The following is a 16,750-nucleotide window of genomic DNA, read 5'->3' on the forward strand; positions in this document are numbered from 1 at the left end:
AGATTCCGTGGATCTGGGATGGGTGCTAGGGATCTGTGTTTCTAGCAGGCACTCCAGACGATTCTGGTTCAACAGCTGGGACTTAAGTCAGGCTACGCTGTTTGACCAGCCTGCCCGTTCTAAGCACGACGGTTTGGATTATTGACAGCTGAAGGTATCATTTTTAGCATTCCCCAGAAGGACTTCTTAATTCACGACTTTATGAATTTTTGTTTTGCTGTGATTCATCGACAGTAACAACATACAGCTAGGTACAATTCGCTAAGCCCTCAATGCAAGCATGAATGCATATATCGCAAATTATATGCACCAGTGTTCCGGTGATAGATACCCATTCACTAGATGTGGTCAAGGGAGTTGTTCTGCTCTGGGTCCTGGCTGCTGATCATCTGGATCTATGTTGGCGATTCATCCTCTCACATACTACCATTGGGTCTGTCCTAGAATGATTACTCTGTCTTTGGGATTTCTAATAACAAATTGTTCGTGTAATCTAAGTCCCCATGGTTTCAGGCTTTCCAAAACCACTCTCAGGAAGCCAGGATCCAGGTGTCCATTCTGAGCAACAAGTAGTTGCACAAATTCTCCAGGAATATATGTTCATTCTCACTTCCCATGGCTGCATCCAGCTTCTCCTTGGCCCTCCTCCTGCATATACAGAAAGGATGGGCTCTATTCTAAAGTGGCTTAGCAATCTTTAATTTCCACTTAAAAAGTATCTTTGAACTTATAAAAAAAATTTCTATAAGTGAACTTTTTTCTTAAGATTTTTTTTTTTTTAATTTTTAAGTCATCTCTACACCTGGCATGGGGCTTGAACTCATAACCTTAAGATCAAGAGTCCTGTGCTCTATTGATGGGGCCAGCCAGGTATCCCTCTATAGTGAATTTTACATCCTGTCATGTGTGTCCTATCTTCTCAGGTCTTCGTGGAATGACCTTTATCCAGCTGTATTTTATCTAATATACATCTTAATATACATTATATCCTCTGACATTCATTTCCTCAAGTTCAAATGTCCTAAATAACCGTCTCACTATTTGACTGACTTTTCTTGTGTTTCCTCTTTAATATAAAGGCTTAACTGGAGGAATATCATCCAGTCTTTCGGTCACTCTTAACGTGCTGGCCTGCGGCAGCTGAAGAGCTCCAAATAGGCTCACTTGATGTTGCTGAGGCCATGGCATTGGGCATTTAGAACATGATTTTAGGTGCCAGCTATTTGATCAGATTCGATGTAGAAAAGTCCAGTCATTTCTTCTTCTGTCTCTTCGGCCTATGTCTCCCTCCCTTCATTCCGGAGCTTGGCTGAGCCCGCTGTCTCAGACCAGGGGTGTGGGGTTCTGTCATCAGATCTGGCTCCTGGTCTCGGCAGGAGGCTGGGGGCCCGCGAGCTTGAAATGTGCAGCAGGGGCGCCGGAGCAGGGAGCTCAGGCCTGCGACAGGTAGCAGCCAGATGTTTTGCTTCCTTTGTGTTCACACTGGGTTGGCTCTCCCGCACGCTCTCATCAGAACTCTCCGTTTCATCCTCCTCTTCTCCCCACGCCTGCTCCCCGTGGGTCGCCCAGCTCTCGGTCTGCTTTCCCGCGGCGCCCAGACCAGAGTCCCCGCCTCTCTCCGCTGGGTCCTAAGGTCTGACGTTCTCGGCGTGCGAGAAGCCGGCAAACCTCGCGAGACCATCTTCCAGCCACAGGGTACAGATAAGGCAGAGGTGGTAGGTGCCCATCGAGGCGCGCTTGTCAGGAAGGGGCAAAAGCCTTAAGGATCGGGATGCTATTTTAGTGCAACATTCAAAGAATCAAAAGTGATGCAAAACTCCGAGATGAGCAAAACCCTAGAAAGTCTCAATGAAGACAGGCTGTTGGTTTGACGACTTTGAGTTCCTGTGTCCCAGGAACGGCAGGTGCCCGTCAGCCGGTGGGTCCTGGCCCCGCGGGTCCGGTGGGTTCTGGAGGGGTGACCACGGTGTGTGGACAGATGGGTCAGTGCGGGCTCATGTGTAGTCACTTTTGAACCCTGTGATACTTTTATTAACTCTCTGGTGGTTCAAGATTCAGGAGGGTATGCTGTGTGGCCAGGGACGCACCTGTTCCCTTTGGCCTCAGGCTCTAGCTGGGCGCTGCTCAGCGCTGTCTACCCACAGTGAAAAGGGGTTTCTGTATTATCCTCGGAGCAGGATTTGGGCATTGTTACAACCTTTTAAATGCCCCCTCCTCCTGAAAATAAAAGAGCAGCTTCCTTCCGAGGTGAAGTCGGCCGCTGCATAGTAATAAGTACAAATCACAGGCTGCTTTGTAAAATCACAAAATCATATTCTCACAAAATGCACTGCACTAATGATTATTTGTGCACTTTTCCCTTTTATTTATTTATTTGTCAGAGAGAGAGAGAGAGAAAGCACAAGCAGGGGGACCAGCAGACAGAGCAGGCAGAGGGAGAAGCAGGCTCCCTGCTGAGCAAGGAGCCTGATGCAGGGCTGGATCCCAGGACCCTGGGATCATGACCTGAGCCAAAGGCAGATGCTTAACCAACTGAGCCACGAAGGCACCAATCTATTTTTAATTTTATGAAGAACCTCCATAATGTTTTTCATACTGGCTGCAACAATTTCCATTCCCACCAACAGCGGAGTTCTCTTTTCTCCACCTCCCCATCAATGCTTAATGATTTTTTTTTGTCTTTTTGCTAATTGTCCATCTGACCAGTGTGAAATGATCTCTCCTTGTGGCTTTCATTTGCGTTTCCCTGATGACTAGTGAGGATGAATGTTTTCTCATGTGCCTATTAGCCATCCGTATGCGTTGTTTGGGGGAAAAAAAAAAGTCTTTTCAAGTCTTCCCATTTTTAATCATACTATTTGTTTTATTAATATTAAATTGTTCTTTATATATTTTGGACATAACTCTTATTGGATGTATTATTTGCAAATATCTTCTCATTCAGTAAGTTGCCTTTTTATTTTGTTGAAGGTTTCCTTTGGTGTGCAAAAGCTTTTTAGTTTGATATCATCTATTTGTTTATCTCAGCTTTTGTTGCCCTTGCCTAAGGACACTGGTCCAAAAAAATATCACTAAGACTGATGTCCAAAAGTTTACTGTTAATGTTTTCTTCTTTATGGTTCCAGGTCTTACAGTTAAGCCTTTCATACACTTTGAGTTTATCTGTTGAGTTTATTTATTGAATTATTTTTGAGTTTATTTTGTGTATGGTGTAAGAAAGTGGTCCAGTTATATACATTTTATATTTGTGCAGTTTAATAGAATACCTTCTATTCTAATAGTCCCTTAACATCAAAAAATAATGGGAAACACTGTCTACATAACTTCCACTTGGAATGTGTTATGTGGTGATTTATCATAACCTCTCTAGATCTGTGAAATATAGTGTTCTTTTTATTAGCCATGGTGGTCTTCATTGTCAAAAAGCATTCAGATCATATTTGCATTACATGCTATTAGGAAGATCAATCAGCAGTAGATGAACGTTAGCACTAGAGCACAAGAGAGCCTTCCAGTATACTATTTATCCGGTTTGTTGGAACAGATTTTCCTCCCTTGTAGACATACGACCCTTCTGTGGAAAGGTTTGTCCTTATTCAGATTTCATTCGCCTGACTATGCTAGAGTTTCACCGTAATCCTACCTGTCCTAATTCAGAATTTAGGGTAACGAAGTTTCATTTTTGAATATAGTCAAGAAAATGAATCACTTCTTTTTTTAAATAAAAACAAGAAATTTTATGCAATCCAGCAATTTCACTTCTGGATGTTTATCCAAAGAAAATAAGAACACTTATTTAAAGGGATACATGCACCCCTATGTTTATTGCAGCATTATTTACTATAGCCAAGATATGGAAGTAACCTAGTGCGTACTGATAGATGAACGGGTAAAGCAGACGTGATATATACATATACATATACACATGTATGTATGTATGTATGTATGCACTCACCCATAAAAAAGAATGAAATGTTGACATTTGCAATAACCTGTATGAACCTAGAGGGAGGGTATCATGCTAAATAAGTCACGTGAAAGAATTAATATTTTTAAAATGTCCATACCACCCAAAACAATCTACAGATTCAATGTAACCCTCATCGAAATACCAATGGCATTTTCACACAACTAGAACAAAGCATCCTAAAATTTGTGCGGAACCACAAAAGACCCTGAAGAGCCAAAGTGATCTTGAGAAAAAGGAACAAAGCTGGAGGGATCCCAGTCCCTGGTTTCAAACCCTACAAAAAAGCTAGAGCAATCAAACACTGATACTGAGCACAGGAACAGATACCTCGATCAGTGGGATAGAATACAGAGCCTGGGAACAAACTCTCACTTGTGCGGTGAATTAATTTATGACCCAGCAGGCAAGACTATACAACAGAGAAAAGACAGTCTTTTCAGTAAGCCGTGTTGGGACCGCTGGACAGCTCCATGCTGGAGAATGAAGGTAGACCATGTTCTCACACCACACACAAACTCAAAAGGGGTTAAAGACTTGAATATAAGACCTGAAACGTTAAAACTGCAAGAGAGAGGCCAGGAACGTTATCCATGGTGCCTCACGTGGAAGAGACATCCTGTGCACTAAGGACTCCTTTGACCTCGGTGCAAGTAATCGCCAGAGGAGGACAGAAGGTTCTGGAGCTGCCTCCACAAAGGCAGACCATACTTTCAAGAAGAAGACCGTGCAAAGCAGTGAGAAGGAAGATGAGACGCAGTGGCAGAGTATCTGTTCACAGGGTGGGTCGTGGACTCAATATTCTTTTCACGGGCAGGACCACTGGCTAGGACAGAGAGAGCTGAAGGTTTGGGATGCCAGCCCGAGGCAGAGAGGGGAGCAGAAGAGGGAAAGGGGTAGAAAGGGTGGGGAGAGAGAGACACACAGACCTGTTCTTGGAGGACCCAAAGGACTGACAAGCTGAACTGAGCATCCTTTGAAGATGAAAGATGCTGTGTTTGCGGGAAGGCGCTCATTCCCGCAGTCACGCTGTCGCTAAGCCAGAGAAGCAGAGAAGGCAGGGCAGGGCAGCACTGATCTGAGGCTGAGAGTCCCGAGCAGGACAGTCCCGCAGGTGGAGGACAGCGCGGTGTTCCGGATTTATCTGAGGTGCTGGGAACAGCAGGCAGAACGAGCGCAGGAGCCTCCCCTGCAGCTCAGGGTCGCGTTTGTCCACACACATTCACCTCCCCGGAGCACCCTGTTACCTCCGTGTTGATAATAACTACTAATTTTATTTAAGCACCTTGGGCAATGTTTTCAAACTTGTTATGATCCCTCCGTTTCTTCACCCCCGTCCTATGACTTCTTTCACCTGCCGTGGCTGAAAATGGGTGATCTTGGATGACTTTAGGTTCTCTCCTTCAGCATTTCGTCCTCCTGCTCTGGTTTGTCGCTTTCATATGGCTCAGCGCTGACACCCGGTGGCCTGTGAGTATAGAGCATCGGACAGGCTGGGTTTGCTCCAGCTCCCCTGGGGAGAGAGGGCAGGAGAGCACGTGCTTGGTGGGGAAAGGCAAGCGGAGGCTCCTGCTCCTGAGCCATCACACCAGGAAGGCATCCTTTAGGAGCTCAGGGGACCCTCGGGAAATAGGAAAGCCTTTGGCCTCAGAAATAGACATGCTTCTTTGAGAGCTAAGTGAATTTAGCCCGAAATTATACTCAACTGGGAATGAAAGCTGATCAAGCTTTTGAAGACAAAGAAAAACAAGCAAAGAGAAGCCCTCTGGATTCGGGAGTATTAGGCAAAAGAGAATCAGAATGTAAAGCCTTTTTGGGAAGATGTGGGCTCTCGGGTAAATCTTTTTTTTTCCCCCCACAAATAGGTATTGAGGACCTACTATAGCCGGCTCACGAAGTAGTCATGTTTTGTGAAATATTCCCTTCCCAACCCTTGATGAAATCTTGGGCAGATTTAGTAGCTTTTGGCTACTAAAAGTCCATTTTGTTTAAAACTTCAATAATACCCAATTCAAATCTCAAATAGTATCATAGCCTCTCCCACTCTAGGCACTAGGTCATAAAGAAAGTCTTCACTTTAAAGAAGTCATCATTTTTAAAACTGAGATATAATTGACACCATGTGTTGGTTTTAGGTGTACAATATAAGAATTTGATAAATGAATTCTCATGGAGAAAGACTCTCCTGTCCCCTTCAGTGTCCTTCTAGTGGGACTAAAAATCAAATTGACAGGAGACAAATTAAGCAGAAAAAAATAAAATTTAATAGCATACCTGCGGGGAACCCATATATGTAAAAATCCAAAGACAATCAGGCAAAACGAGGCATATATGTCATCCCGAACTACAGAGAAGGAGGTAAGGGTCTGGGACTTTGGAAGGAAGGAGAACAATTTGCAGAGGACTAGGAAGACAAGGAGGTGTTGGTAATTAGAAATTTGCTCTGCCAACTTCTCTGATAATAACCCTTACTCTGGGAAAGACCCCAATTTAGTTTCTTTGATGTAGCTAAGGGAGGCACAAAGTTTCTCTTGGTCCAGCAGGGTCTCATTTGCCTTCGGCTCAAAATAATCTTCATGCTGAAGTGGTCCATCTTGGAGCAGCCTGCCCTCGGCTCCTAGAGCATATATGACAAGATGATTATCACAGTAAGTTTAGTTAACACCCGTCACCACACACAGTTATGCATTTCTTTTCCCTTGGGATGATAACTTATAGGATTTACTCTCTTAACTTTCAAATCTACATCACCATGTCGTCAAATATAGTCATCCTGCTTTGCTTTATATCCCCAGGACTTACTCATAAGCAAGAAGTCATTACTTTTAAGCATTGAAGTTACATAAACCCTTTCATCTGACCCTATTGTAATAATCTTAGTCAAGAAACTGACAGCCTCCAACTCTCCAGCCTCTTGGGTGTTTCCTCAAGTCAGGGAGATGTCTGGAAATGTGTCTCTTCCCCACTCTGGGCAAGCTGGGGCGATCATTCTGCTCACTTCACTGGTTCACTTGTCTCTTAGAGATCACTGTTTTTTATTATTCCATTTGTTTCTTTCAGCTGTTTGGTCCCCCCATGCCTTTTTTTTTTTTTTTTCCTGGTTGTTTCAAACGGGAGAGTAAATCTGGTCCCTCCTCCTCCATCCCATGGAAATACATGAGTCATTTTCCATACTTCTGTTTCCTACTTATTTTTGGTTTTAATTTACATTTCTCTTACCTAATGGGATGGGGGGGCATTTTTTTCATGTGCTCATTGGCCACTGGTTTATCTTTTTTGATGAAATGTCTGTTTATTTTTTTTTTTGAAATGTCTGTTTAAAACCTGTGCCTTTTTTTTTTTTTTAATTGCGTTACTTATTGTTCTTGAGTGCTAGGAATTCTTGTGTTGTATATGGTGGGCATGAGTTTTTCATCAGATGTGTGTTTTGCACATATTTTCTTCCTGTCTATAGCATGCCTATTCATTTTTCTTAACATTATTTTCCCCAAGATTTTATTTATTTATTTATTTATTTATTTGACAGAGAGAGAGAGACACACACACACAGAGATGGAACACAAGCAGGGGGAGTGGGAAAGAGAGAAGCAGGCTTTCTGCTGAGCAGGGTACCTGATGCAGGGCTTGATCCCAGAACCCTGAGATCATGACCTGAGCCAAAAGCAGATGCTTCACCGACTGAGCTGCGCAGGCGCCCCAATAGCATCTTTTGTTAAGCAGAAGTTTAAAAAGTTTTTAGTGAAGCCTAATTTATTAGTGTCTTTTTTATGGAGTTCTGTGCTATTTTTAAGAAATCTTTGTGTAGGGTGCCTGGGTGGCTCAGTGGGTTAAAGCCTCTGCCTTCGGCTCAGGTCATGATCCCAGGGTCCTGGGATCCAGCCCTGCATCCGGGCTCTCTGCTCAGCGGGGAGCCTGCTTCCCTTCCTCTCTCTCTCTGCCTGCCTCTCTGCCTCCTTTAAAAAAAAAGAAAGAAAGAAAGAAAGAAAGAAAGAAAGAAAGAAAGAAAGAAAGAAAGAAATCTTTGTGTACTCATTGCTTCCTCCAAAAACCTTATAGTTTCATGTTTATCTCAGATTAATTTTTATATATGGTGTGAGCTAGGGATAAAGATGAACTTTTTCCCCATAAGAACATCCAGTTGTTCTAGCATTATTTGCTGAAAAACAACAAAGGACTTCTATTCTTTGCATGTTTTGTTTTTATTATTCCATTTTTGAAATATTTTTATTTGTTAGTATTAATTTTTGGAAATTTCAACCTAGCATAGGTAGCATACAGTATTTTATTAGTTTCAGAAATACAATGATACAATGCAGTGATTCAGCAGTTCCTTACGATACTCAGTGCTCTCCATGGTAAGTGTGCTTTAATCCCCTTCCCCTATTTCCCCCATCTCCCTACCCATCTCCCCTCTGGTAACCATCAGTTTGTTCTCTGGAGTTCCAAGAGTCTGTTTTTTGGTTTGTCCTTTTTTTTTTCCCTTCTGTTTGTTTGTTTTGTTTCTTAAATTCCACATATGAGTGAAATCATATGGTATTTGTCTTTCTTTGCCTGACTTATTTTGCTTAGCATTATACTCTCTAGCTCCAACCACGTCATTGCACATGGCAAGATTTCATTCTTTTTTATGGCTGAATAATATTGCCTTGTGTATATATATACACATCTTTATCCATTTATCAGTTGATGGGCACTTGGGCTGTTTCTATAATTTGGCTATTGTAGATAATGCTGCTATAAACATCAGGGTGCATATATTCCTTTGCATTATGTTTTGTGTTCTTTGGGTAAATACCCAATAGTGGGATTGCTGGATCATAGGGTAGTTCTATTTTTAACTTTTTGAGGAAACTCCTTACTGTTCTCCATACAGTTTGCATTCCCACCAACAGTACACAAGGGTTCCTTTTCTCCACATCTTCACCAGCACTTGTTGTTTCTTGATTTCTTGACTTTAGCCACTGCTGACAGGTGTGAGGTGATGTCTCATTGTGGTTTATGATTTCAAATGGGTTCTGTTCTATCCCAATCTAATTTTTCAACCCTTTGCTAGTATCATACTGTCTTCAATCTGCAGTTTTGAAGTCAGATAGTGTAAGTCTTCCAACTTTATTGTTTTTCAAGATTGCTTTGGCTGTTTAGGTCCTTTGTATTTCCATATGTGTCTTAGAATAAACTTGTCAATTTCCACACAAAAAATCTTAGTGAGATTGTGATTGGAACTGAACTGATTCTATTGAATCAAGAGATCAATTTGGGGAGAACTGACATGTTAACAATAGAGTCTTCCAATCCTTGACATTTTAGGGTTGCTATTTATACAGGGTTTTAATTGATTTATAATGAAATTTTGATGGAATATACTGGGTTTGATACTCTTCTCAGATTTTATCCCTTTCATCTATGTATTTATTAGCAAAAAAATTTTTATATTATTATTTTATCTTTTTAATGTTTACAACACCTACAGTATAATCTCTTCTCCCTGATAATGGTGACTTGTGTCTTTTCTCTTTACTTTTTCCTTGACCAGTAAAATCACTAGAGGCTTTTTGATTTTGTTTTGGTCTTTTCAAAGAACTAATTTTAAGTAGATTATATTAAACAGATCTTTATTAAATGTTTTCTATCTTATAAAATTCCACTTTTTATTATTTCCTTTTTCTTTTTTTGAGTTTATTTTGCAGTTCTTTTTCTAAGTACTTGGACTCAATTTTTAGCCCATTAAATTTCACTTTCTTCTTTTCTAATGTCAGTGTTTCCCTCTTCATCCTGGTTATGTTTTTATTATTGTTTAGCGCTAAATAATTTCTGATCTATTGTGATTTATTTTTGACCAATATATTATATTAAAATGTCTCTTACTTTCCAACCATGAATTTTACTAGTTATCATTGTTTTTTATTCTGAACAGAGTTGCATTATGTTATAAGCAATCTTGTATCTCTATATGATATTATTCCTTGGAGATTTGTAGAGATGAAGCCCGTGTGTGATCAATTATTATAACTCTTATATGTGTGCAGGAAAATGATGTATATTCAGCAGTTGTTGAGTGGTATGTTATATATGATACCTATATCTCCATCTATGCCTTTTTTTTTTTTTTGGCTTATTTAAAATAGGGAAGTAAGTCTGACCCCTGTTATTTTACCTTGACCAGAAGTAGAAATACATGAGTCATTCTTAATGCTAATGTTTCCTACTCATTTTTGGTTTTAATTTACGTTTTTCTGATGCCTAATGATAATGTTGGGCACTTTTTCATGCGCTTATTGACCGTGTGTGTGTGTGTGCGCGCGCGCAAGGAGAATCTTCATTGGGGGAGGTTTGGTAGTTTTGATTCCTTTTTTTTTTTTCATCATTCCTTTTTTTTTTTTTTTCTCTTGACATGTCCCAACATTTATTCGTACCTTTGGGGGTTACTGTTTCTTTGACAGCGGCTCAAGTTAGTTTGGAACGACACATCTCAATACAACATTCTCTCTAAGGCCACTTAGAGCCTAGGGAAGGTGCTGCCCTCTCTCCGGGGCGGATAGGAGCCGAGCGCTCGGGGGTGAGGACGTGGGGCGGGCGGCGAGGGCGCGCGGGGGCAAGCGCGCGGGGCAGCGAGGGCGCGCGCGGGGCGAGGACGCGGGATGGGAGGCGAGCGCGCGAGTGGCCCTCGGGCGCGCGGGGGCCGGTTGCGCGGGGCGGGGCGAGAGCACGCGGGGCTGTGAGGGCGCGCGCGGGGTAGGCACAGCGGCTGCGCGCGGGGCCACGAGGGACGCACCCAGCGGCGCGCCCTACTCCGCGTGAGGCGCTCGAGCCTGGCCGCGGATGGCGGGCCTCGGCGAGGGGGTGCCAGGCGGGCTCGCAGACGTCTCCATGTCGCCTACCGTGCGTGACGCGCCGCGGAGGAGCCTTTCCCGAGGTAATGGGACGAGGAGGAACCTGCCCGAGTTCTCCATCCTCACGCCCGGGGTGCGCGGAGAGGTGACTCCCTTTTCCCACGCGGAGCCTGGCTCCTCAGGTGGATGCTGTTTTCTGGTCCCTTGGCTCCGCTGCCTTCCCCTCGCGCCCGGCGGCCTGCAGCCTCTCTCCCGCAGCGCCTGCTTCTCCTGGACGAGTCTGGGGGCCCCTCGCCTCCAGAAACCCTCCCTCGGTTCCCACGATGAGAAGGCCCGCTTGTGGGCGCGCTTGCTGCGCCCTCCTGAGACGAATTAAAATACATTTTTATCTGCTGCTTCTTTCAGTTACTGAGGGGAGAGTTTTTAAATCTGTGATTTTGAATTCGCCTGTGACTCCTTTTAGTTTTGCCAGTGTGTCTTGAGGCTGTTAATTAGGGCATGTAAACTTAAAATCACGGTCGTTTCTGGGGCGCCCGGGTGGCTCAGTCGGTGGAGCGTCTGTTCTCCGCTCCGGTCATGATGCAGGGGTCCTGGGATGGAGCCCTGGGTAGGGCTCCCTGGTCGGGGGAGTCTGCTTCTCCTTCTCCCTTTGTCTCCACCCCAGCTCATGGTCTGTCTCTGGCTTTGTCGCTTGCTGTCTCTCAAATAAGTAAAAAAGTATCTTTCAAAAATAAAATTATGGTTTCTGATGAATTGTTCTCTTTATCTTTATGAAATGGCTCTCTTTGGCAATGCTTGTTGCTTAAAACATGTTTTCTTTATGGTTAATATGGCTGTGTCAGTATTCTCTGCTTAGAATTTGCTTGATGACTTTTATGTATACATTGCTTATGTATAAATACGTAAACACACTTATTTCAGGCCTCAGGCCATAATTGAATTAACGGTAACATTGTGGACTTTCTCATGCAGTCTGTTGTGGGTGGTTTTTTGCTGGTCCTTGTTTATGGTACTTTAATAATTGAGTACAACCTGTTGCTTGATGCTTTGGAACTTTGCCTGCAGAAATTATCATTAGCTGAGTTAGAGGTCGAGCCCTCTAAGCAGGATCAGCATTTGCCTCTCCCCGGTATGTGGGAGCTACTCCTCTACGTTATTCTTACCTAAATATTCAGCGAGAGGATTGCCCAGTTCCCCCAGCCGGTGTGAATTCAGGCTGAAAACACTCATGAAGGCTAGCTTCTGTTTTTTTTCCTCTCTCCTACTTAGCATTAAAATTTGATCTAATAAATTTTCTTGCTCATCTTGAGCTGGGGTTGAGATGGGAGAAGTGGGAGATTGAGGAGCAAAACCAGTTTATGTCTACATTCATTCTTAAATTGATGGTTTTAGCCACTGGGATTGCTTTTGGGGGGAAGATCTTCTGTTAGACTCCTCGGCTGGGGAGACTCTGGGCTGTGTTTCTGGACCCATCTGAGGCCTTGAATGCAAAGTTCAGTGTCCATCTCCATCTTCCCTCCTTGTTTGGGAAAGAGCTGGCTACAGTCTTATCTGTATTCAATCCCTAATTTGAGAACTCCTTACTTTTGTGACAGCTTATTGACTCTTTTAAGATTGTCATATTTTTAGTTGTTTTTAACAAGAGAATTCATTCAGGTATTCAGCCCATCACCTTACTGGAATCAGAAACTTTTTTGAAATATATATCTTTTAAAGATTTTATTTATTTATTTGACAGAGCACGGATGAGAGAGAGGGAGAGAGCACAAGCAGGTGGAGTGGGAGAGGGAGATACAGGCTTCCCACTGAGCAAGGAGCCCGATGCAGGACTCGATCCCACAATCCCGGGATCATGACCTGAGCCGAAGGCAGATGATTAACTAACTGAGCCACCCAGGCACCCCTGGAAACAGAATCTAAATTTAGTACATGGCACCTCAAACTCTGTTAGGCTGCTTACTTATGCTTTTTTTCCTTTCACATAATTACAAATGTCAGTGTAATTGAGAATGTTTGTTTCCTTTAAATTCCATGACTAGAAATTAGGAAGGATAGGCTTTAGTGGTTAAGTGTATGGTAACCATTGAGGAGTGTTCCTAGCTTGGGTCAGTTTTTAAAGATGCTGCCACAAAGTTTTGAAGAAGATACCACAGGTCACTTACATCTGTTAATTTGAAACTGGCCCAGTAAACTTAACACTTTTTATTTTTAGCTTTTGCCTCCTTTCAGTTTATACTTCTGTTGTTGTAGCCTTCTTCCAAAACAAAAATCTCGCAAACAAGCTATGGTGGGCTGATGATTGCCCTTAACCCCCAAAGGTATGTCTATGGGAGCCTCTGAATGTTGATCTAGTTTGGGAAGAGGATCTTTGTAAACATAATTAAGGATCTTGAGATCATCCTGAATTATCTGAGTGGACCCTAATCCAATGGCCAAGGCTTTTTGAGGAAAAGGCACAGACGTAGACACAGAGGAGACACAGAGTGAATGTGGCGTGAAGACAGAGCCGGAGGGAGACCAAAGTGATAAATCTACAGAAGCTAGGAGAAAGGCACAGACACGCCTTTACAGCTCCTAGCAGGAGCCAGTCCTTCTGACACCTTGATTTCAGACTCCTGGCTTCTAGAATTGTGAGGGGATACATGATTTCTGTTATTTTAAGCTGCCTGGTTTGTGAGAACTTGTTTCACTAGCCCTAGGAAACTAATAACTAGTTGTACACACTCTCCCTGCTCCATTAAGTTTTAAAAGCCTACAGTCTAGTTTCCCATCAATTATGGTAAAAAAAAAAAAAAATGGCAATGAGCTGAGAGAACCAGAATGGGACTTCACTGGGGGCCACTCCCAACTTCAGGAGTTTGCTGGTGGTGAGGATTAAATGCTTAAAGCTTCAAAGAAGTAGAAAGCTTTTCCTAACTCTCAACATTACTTTTTAACATGCATTGCATTCAGGTTGACCCTTGCCATCAGTGCCCTCTCCTTCCTCATCTTTAATAGTATTTTTAATGTTTGACCCTCCCTCCTGCCCTGTCCTTCATGCCTCCCCTCACTCATACACATTGAAAAAAGCCTCTCGGAAATGTCCACAGTGACTCTGAACCTGGCAGAAGAGTCATTTTTATCCAGGAAGACCAACAACAAAAGAGTTCTTAGATTTTGGATAGCTTTATTTATATTCCGAGCGGCTCCCTGAGGTAGGTATTGTTGGGACCAATTTTATTAAAAAGGACAGTTTTTCCATTTTTCCTCAGTTAGAATCAATGAACTGGAACCAGAAGGAGCCTTGGAGCTGTTGGCCTGTTTTATTGATTTGTTAAACAGTTCTGTGTGACTCTGATGTCCCAGATTCTAAGATGCTCTGGGGATTCAGCTGTGATCAGTCTATTCCAGGCTTCACCTGCTGGTGAGCCACTATCTCTGGTTGTTAGCAATAGTTTAGCATTTTGTGGCATTAAGAAATGTGATGTTAATATTAAACCAAGGTAATTATAAGTAGGCATTTTTTACACATTCCAAAAAAATGTAAATGGACAAAGATGTCTTGTAGAGCTCTATTTCTGTTGGGACCTACAAATCTATTTTATTCATAACTGCTACATAGTATTTCATGGAAGAATGTGTCATAATTTACTTACTCCAATTTTAAGATGGGTAATGGACCCGAATAGATATTTTTCCAAAGAAGACATACAGATGGCCAACAGGTACATGAAAAGGTGCTCCATATCACTCATCATCAGGGAAATGCGAATCAAAACTGCAGTGAAACGTGGAATAGAATGACTACTATCAGAGGGACAAGAAATAAGTGTTGGAGTGGATGGAGAGGAAAGGAAACTCTTATGGAATGTAAATTCACACAGCCACTATGAAAACAGTATGGAGGTTCCTCAAAAAATTAAAAATAAATCATATGATCCAGCAATTCCACTTCTGAATATTTATCAGAAGAAAATGAAAGCACTAACATGAAAAGATATACCCCTCCAGTTTCGCTGCAACTTCTTTATAATAAGGCCAAACCAAACAGGAAGCAACCTAAGTGTCCAACAATGGTTGAATGGGTAAAATGTGGTATTATAGAATACCAGTGGAATATTATTCAGTCATAAAAAAGAAGGAAATCTTGCTATTTGTGCCAACATTGGCTGGACCTCAAAGGCACTATGTTAGGTGAATTAAGTCAGACAGAAGACAAATATCATATTATCTCACATATATGTCAAATCTAAAAAAAAAAAAAACCTCACAGAAAAAGATCAGATTGCAGTAACTAGAGTCAGCAGGGTTGGAGAATTTGATGAAGATAGTCAAAAGGTGCAAATTTCCAGTTACAAGTACTGGGGATGTAACATATAACACAATGACCATATTTAACACTGCTTTATAGTGCAGTTGAGAGTTGCTAAGATAGTAAATCCTAACTGTTCTCATCACAAGGAAAAAATTTTTTTCTTTAATTTTTTGTATGTGTATGAGATGATGGATGTTAACTAAACTTATTGTGGTGATCATTTCGCAAAATATATAGCCAAGAGATTATGCTGTTCGTCTTAAACTTATACAGTGCTGTGTGTTAATTATATTACAATAAAACTGAAGAAAGTCAACAGGTAAACTAAATGAAATACTAAAAAAAATTAATTTAAAGGAAGGAAGAAGAATGGGAAGGCAGGGGAATGAAAGAGATAAACAGAAAACATAGTAAAATGGAGGACATAAATAATTACATTAAATATAAATGTTCTACAGACATGTGAGTGAAGCCTTTTACTTGGACCTTCCAGACCAGTCCTGCTGCTATCAGCTGAAAGCGGATCATGAGGGAAATTTGGAAATGTCCTTATGGAAAGTCCTCTAACTTGATTGTGGCAGTGGATCCATGGTCACAGACCAATGTCAAAACTCACTGAAACTAAATTTTACTTTATGCAAATTATACCCTAATAAAATTAAAATTATATATATATATATATATATATATATATATATATATATATATATAATAGCATTAACTAATCCCAGTCAGCAGAATATGGAACAGAAGGATCATCATCCAAACTCCATCTGAATTCACGATCGGCAACATTTTAAGATATAATAAAGTACTTATCCCTTAAAGAAATTAAAATAATCAAAACACGCCAGTTGGAAGAGAGATTATCATAATGGATAAAAGAATAAGACCCACTCTATGCTGTCTACAAGAAATCCACTTTAAACTTAATAATATAGATAAGTTAGAAGTAAAAGAATAGAAAAAATATACCATGCAAACACCAGTCCAAGAAAGCTTGAGTGGCTATATTAACAATGGAGTTGGCTTCAGAGCAAAAAGTACCAGGGATACAGAAGCACATTATGTCAATTCACCAAGAAGATGTAAGAATCCTAAACATGTTTCTGTATAACAGCAGACTCTCAAATATATGAAACAAAAATTTAATAGAACTTAAAGAAAATGGAAAGTCAGAATGACAGTTGGAGACTTCAACACTCCTTTCTCAGTAACTGCTAGAATAAGAATAGAGAAAATTTACCAAGGATATGGAAAAACTAAGCATAAATCAACTGGATTTGAAAGACATTTTATAGAAAATCCCACCTGAAAATAGCAGAACATGCATTCTTTTCAAGAACAAACATCGACCAAGAGAGACCATGTCCTGGGTCATAAGACAAACCTTAACAAATTTTAACTATGGGGATTAGGCTAGAAATCAAGAGAAAGATACCTGGAAAATCTCCAAATACTTGAAAACTGAAAAACACATTGCTAAGTAATCTGTGAGCCAAAGAGGAAATATCATATGAAATTAGAAAATATTTTAAACTAAGAAAAGGAAACAAGTATCAAAATTTGTGGGATACTAAAGAAGAGATTAGAGGGAAATTTGTAGATTTAAATGCACATATTAAAAAAGAGGAATGTTCTCACTTTAGGAAACTAGAA

The sequence above is a fragment of the Lutra lutra genome, chromosome 6 (genome assembly GCF_902655055.1).
Source record: "Lutra lutra chromosome 6, mLutLut1.2, whole genome shotgun sequence".
In the NCBI taxonomy this organism is placed as follows: Eukaryota; Metazoa; Chordata; class Mammalia; order Carnivora; family Mustelidae; genus Lutra; species Lutra lutra.